Source organism: Arachis ipaensis, chromosome B2, assembly GCF_059453495.1.
Source record: "Arachis ipaensis isolate K30076 ecotype BB chromosome B2, ASM5945349v1, whole genome shotgun sequence".
NCBI classification, from domain to species: domain Eukaryota; kingdom Viridiplantae; phylum Streptophyta; class Magnoliopsida; order Fabales; family Fabaceae; genus Arachis; species Arachis ipaensis.
In genome coordinates this window covers 81,228,475-81,234,224 of record NC_142437.1, presented here as the reverse complement: position 1 = coordinate 81,234,224, position 5,750 = coordinate 81,228,475, and the positions used below count along the sequence as shown (strand labels likewise).

Here is a 5,750-nt window from a genome sequence, read left to right as displayed (position 1 = left end):
GAAAAAGAAGAACAAGAGTTAAATAAAAGAAAACTTTTTTTTAATAAAAAGGCTAATTACGTCAATTGCATGAGTGAAAAAGCGTCGAATAATGAATCTGATTTTGTTGTGTTATTAAAAGATGGACCTCCTTATGTGTGTTGGTCTCTTAATCCAACAAAGGATAAAACCCTTTTGTCAGGGGGAAAGAATTATTCCTTTGATTTAACAAAAGCTGAACTGATCTTCGTCATGTTGCTAAAAGATAAACAACTTGTACTCCCTAAAGGGAAAAGAATGCCGTCTATTTCAAAAATGAGAAATAAAAAGTTTTGCAAATTTTATCAAGTTTCTTGACATTATACTAACAATTGTGTTCATTTCAGGGACTTGATACAAAAGGCTATTGATGAAGGTCGACATAAGTTTGATAATAAGCCTAAAATAAAGGTAGACTCCGATCCCTTCCAGGTCGCTTCAAATTTTGCTGAAACAGAAGAAATTGCATTCCCGGTAAACATGGCTTTTGTCGAACCTATCAAAAAAGATGAACTATTTCAACTAGACATATTAGAAGCAGAAAGGTCTATCTATCCAAAAGCAAGGGAAAACCTTTTATATACCCATGTAGCTACTATATACCCATGTTGTAGTGTCCTATTTGACACCTTAGCGGGTAAAGCTTTTGACTCTTATAAAAAGAGTAGAGAGTGTGTTCATCAAGAAGAATTGAGACAAGTGATGCATGAGCATCTTGTCTATCTTTTCCTAGTGAATTTGCATTCAAATTACTAAGTTTAATCAAGATTTAATTACTTTTAGCCACTATGAATGCTACTTTGAGTTGTTTTCAATTTCTGTTTATTTTAGGTAGCATTCGGATGGATTTGACGGAGTTTTGTAGCAGAAAGGGAAGAAAGCGAATGATGCTGTCGACTCCGACCTCCTTGCACTCAAACAGAAATAACTTAAGCTACAGAGGTCCAATTGACGTGATTTCAGTTGCATTGGAAAGCTAACGTCTAGGAATTTCCAACGATGTATAATAGTGCACACTTCTTTTCCAGCAAACTCTGCCTCCTCCATGCTGAACTTGGTTCCTTCCAAGTTCAGTGTGGACTTGAAAACTCCAAAGGAAATCACACGCATTAACCCACGTTGATATTTGCCAAGTTCAGCGTGGACCTTAAAGTACAAAGTGGCCCCCAATTCGTTCCAAAGGCAGCACGGATCAATTAAATAAATTTTGATTTAACTTTTATTATTAAAATGAGAAAAAGATATTATTTAGTTTTAGAAAATATATTTTACATTAAGGAGGATTAGAATCTCTTCTCGGACCTCATTCCACAATTTACAGTTTACCTGAATCCTAGTTTTCTCTCTGAACCATGAGCAACTAAACCTCTATTGTTAAGGTTAGGAGCTCTTTCAATTGTATGGATTGATACTACTATTTTTCTATTTTAATTCATGTACTGATTTATATTTCAAGAATTATTTTCGTTCTTTATTGTACGAATTTGGGTGGAACGGAAGTATGACCCTTTTTCTAATTGAGTTCTTGTATAACTTGGAAAATCTCTTTACTTGAACAACAGCTTGAAAACAAATTCTCCTAAATTTCTAATTATCTGGACTTAACGGGATACGTGACATGTAATTGATGAGCGGATAATTTATACGCTTTTTGGCATTGTTTTTACATAGTTTTCAGTATAATTTAGTTAGTTTTTAGTATATTTTTATTAGTTTTTAATTAAAATTCATATTTCTGGACTTTACTATGAGTTTGTGTATTTTTCTGTGATTTCAGGTATTTTCTGGCTGAAATTGAGGGACTTGAGCAAAAATCAGATTCAGAGCTTGAAGAAGGACTGCAGATGCTGTTGGATTCTGACCTCCCTGCACTCAAAGTGGATTTTCTGGAGCTACAGAACTCCAAATGGCACGCTCTCAATTGCGTTAGAAAGTAGACATCCAGGGCTTTCCATCTATATATAATAGTCTATACTTTGATTAAGGATAGACGATGTAAACTGGCATTGAACACCAGTTCCATGCTGCATTCTGGAGTCAAATGCCAAAAACAGGTTGCAAAGTGGAGTTAAACGCCAGAAACAGGTTACAAACTGGCGTTCAACTCCAAGAAAGACCTCTACATGTGTAAAGCTCAATGCTCAGCCCTAGCACACACTAAGTGGGCCCCGGGAGTAGATTTCCACATCATTTACTCATTCTTGTAAACCCTAGTAACTAGTTTAGTATAAATAGGACTTTTTACTATCTTTTGGATCATCTTTGATTAGTTTTATGCTATCTTAGACTTTTGTGAGGGCTGGCCATTCGGCCATGCTTGAACATTTATCACTTGTGTATTTTCAACGGTAGAGTTTCTACACACCATAGATTAAAGTGTGGAGCTCTGCTGTTCCTCAAAGATTAATGCAAAGTACTATTGTTTTTCTATTCAATTCAACTTATTCCGCTTCTAAGATATTCATTCGCACTTCAATATGATGGATGTGATGATTGTGATAGTCATCATCGTTCTCAACTTATGAACGCGTGCCTGACAACCACTTCCGTTCTACCTTAGATTGAATGGATATCTCTTGGATATCTAATACAGGGGACCGAGTTCGAGTTATTAGTGTCTTCGTGGTATAAGTTAGAACCCATGGATGGCCATTCTTGAGAATCCGGAAAGTCTAAACCTTGTCTGTGGTATTCCGAGTAGGATTCAGGGATTGAATGACTGTGACGAGCTTCAAACTCGCGAGTGCTGGGCGTAGTGACAGACGCAAAAGGATCAGTGGATCCTATTCCAGTATGATCGAGAACCGATAGATGATTAGCCATGCAGTGACAGCGCATTGGACCATTTTCACTGAGAGGACAGGTGGCCATTGACAACGGTGATGCCTAACATACAGCTTGCCATGGAAAGGAGTAGGAAGGATTGGATGAAGACAGCAGGAAAGCAGAGGTTCAGAGGGACGAAAGCATCTCTATACGCTTATCTGAAATTCTCACCAATGAATTACATAAGTACCACTATCCTATTTTATATTTTATTTATCTTTTACTTATCAATTCATAAAATCAGTTGAATCCGCCTGACTGAGATTTACAAGGTGACCATAGCTTGCTTCAAGCCGACAATCTCCGTGGGATCGACCCTTACTCACGTAAGGTTTATTACTTGGACGACTCAGTGCACTTGCTGGTTAGTTGTACGAAGTTGTGAAACAAGAATTAAGAACATGAACGTGCGTATTGAGTTTTTAGCGCCGTTACCAAGGAAGGAATGATCACGATTTCGCACACCAAGTTTTTGGCGCCGTTTCCGGGGATTGTTCGAGTTTGGACAACTAACGGTTCATCTTGTTGCTCAGATTAGGTAATTTTATTTTATTTTATTTTTAAGCTTTTTTTTTACTTCTTATTTTCGAAAAAAAATATTTTTAATAAAATCATAAAATAAAAAATATTTGTGTTTCTTGTTTGAGTCTAGAGTCAATTTCTTAAGTTTGGTGTCTTGCATGTGTTTGTTTTTCTCAAGAATTTTCGAAAATTCATCATATGTTCTTCAAGATCTTCAAGTTGTTCCTGGCCAGTCTTCTTGTTTGATCCTCTTATTTTCTTGTTTTGTGTCTTTACTTATTTTTCATATGCATTTTCAATTTGTTAGTGTCTAAAGTTTGCAAAATTTCTAAGTTTGGTGTCTTGCATGTTTTCTTTTCTTGAAAATTTTTCAAAAAAATAAGTTCTTGGTGTTCATCTTGACATTAAAAGTGTTCTTGATGTTCATCTTGACATTCATAGTGTTCTTGCATGCATCACATGTTTTGATCCAAAATTTTCATGCATTGAGTCTTTTTGATGTTTTTCTCTTTCATCATTAAAAATTCAAAAATAAAAAAAAATATCTTTCCCTTATCATCTCATAAATTTTCGAAAATTTGACTTGACTTTTTCAAAAATTTTTAAAAATCTAGTTGTTTCTTATGAGTCAAATCAAATTTTCACTTTAAAAATTCCATCTTTTCCAAATCTTTTTCAAAAATCAAATCCTTTTCATTTTTCTTTCATAATTTTCGAAAATTTCAAATTGATTTTCAAAAATCTTTTTCTTATTTTCATTTCATATTTTCGAAATTAATACCAACATTTAATATGATTGATTCAAAAATATTAAGTTATTACTTGCCTATTAAGAAAGGTTCAATCTTTAAATTTTAAAATCATATCTTTTTGTTTCTTGTTAGTCAAGTAATCAACTTTAGTTTTCAAAATTAAATCTTTTCAATTCCTTATCATATCTTTTTCAATCATATTTTTTTCAAAATCAATTTCAAAATTCTTTCTAACTTCTCCCGTAACCTCTTATCTTTTTAAAATTGATTTTCAAATCTTTTTCAATCAATCTTATCTTTTTGTTTCAATCATATCTTTTTCAATTTCAATCATATCTTTTTCAAAAACAAATTTCAAATCTCGTTTAATCAATCATATCTTTTTGTTTCAATCATATCTTTTTCAAAACTGCCCAACTAACTCTCTACCTTTAATTTTTGAAAATCCATTCCCTCTTTTTCAAAATTTCGTTTTAATTAACTAATTGTCTTAATTTTAATTTAATTTAATTTCAATTTTAATTTTCGAATTTTAAATTTAAATTTAAAATATTTTTATTTTATTTTGTTAAATTTTCAAATTCTTCTCTCATCTCTAATCTCCTTCTATTTATTTATTCATCCATTAACACTTCTATCCTCACCCCTGTGTTTGGATTCTCATCTTTTCCTTCTTCTATTCTTACCTTCTTCTACTCACATAAAGGAATCTCTATACTGTGACATAGAGGATTCCATATTTTCTTTTCTGCTTTCTTCTTCTTTTTCATATGAGCAGGAACAAGGATAAGAACATTCTTGTTGAAGCTGATCCTGAACCTGAAAGGACTCTGAAGAGGAAGCTAAGGGAAGCTAAAGCACAACTCTCTGGAGAAAATCTGACAGAAATTTTTGAAAAAGAAGAAGATATGGCCGAAAATAATAACAATACAAGGAGGATGCTTGGTGACTTCACTGCACCTAATTCTAATTTACATGGAAGAAGCATCTCAATCCCTGCCATTGGAGCAAACAATTTTGAGCTTAAACCTCAATTGGTTTCTCTGATGCAACAGAACTTCAAGTTTCATGGACTTCCATCTGAAGATCTTTTTTAGTTCTTGACTGAATTCTTGCAGATCTGTGATACTGTTAAAACCAATGGGGTTGATCCCGAGGTCTATAGGCTTATGCTTTTCCCGTTTGCTGTAAGAGACAGAGCTAGAGTATGGTTGGACTCTCAACCTAAAGATAGCCTGAACTCTTGGGATAAGCTGGTCACGGATTTCTTAGCCAAGTTCTTTCCTCCTCAAAAGTTTAGTAAGCTTAGAGTGGATGTTCAAACCTTCAGACAGAAAGAAGGTGAATCCCTCTATGAAGCTTGGGAGAGATATAAGCAACTGACTAAAAAATGTCCTTCTGACATGCTTTCAGAATGAACCATTCTGGATATATTCTATGATAGTCTATCTGAACTATCAAAGATGTCATTAGACCATTCTGCAGGTGGATCCATTCACCTAAAGAAAATGCCTGCAGAAGCTCAAGAACTCATTGACATGGTTGCTAATAACCAGTTCATGTACACTTTTGAGAGGAATCCTGTAAGTAATGAGACGCCTCAGAAGAAGGGAGTTCTTGAAATTGATACTC

General features: G+C 34.0%; 1 non-coding gene across 1 annotated transcript; it reads right to left on the bottom strand.

The window, feature by feature from the left end:
- Positions 1–5,419: 5,419 nt before the first annotated feature.
- LOC148574581 (small nucleolar RNA R71) lies at positions 5,420–5,527 on the bottom strand. The gene has a single exon (XR_015905556.1). It is a non-coding gene; the product is annotated as a small nucleolar RNA R71 (small nucleolar RNA).
- Between the last annotated feature and the right edge of the window lie 223 nt (positions 5,528–5,750).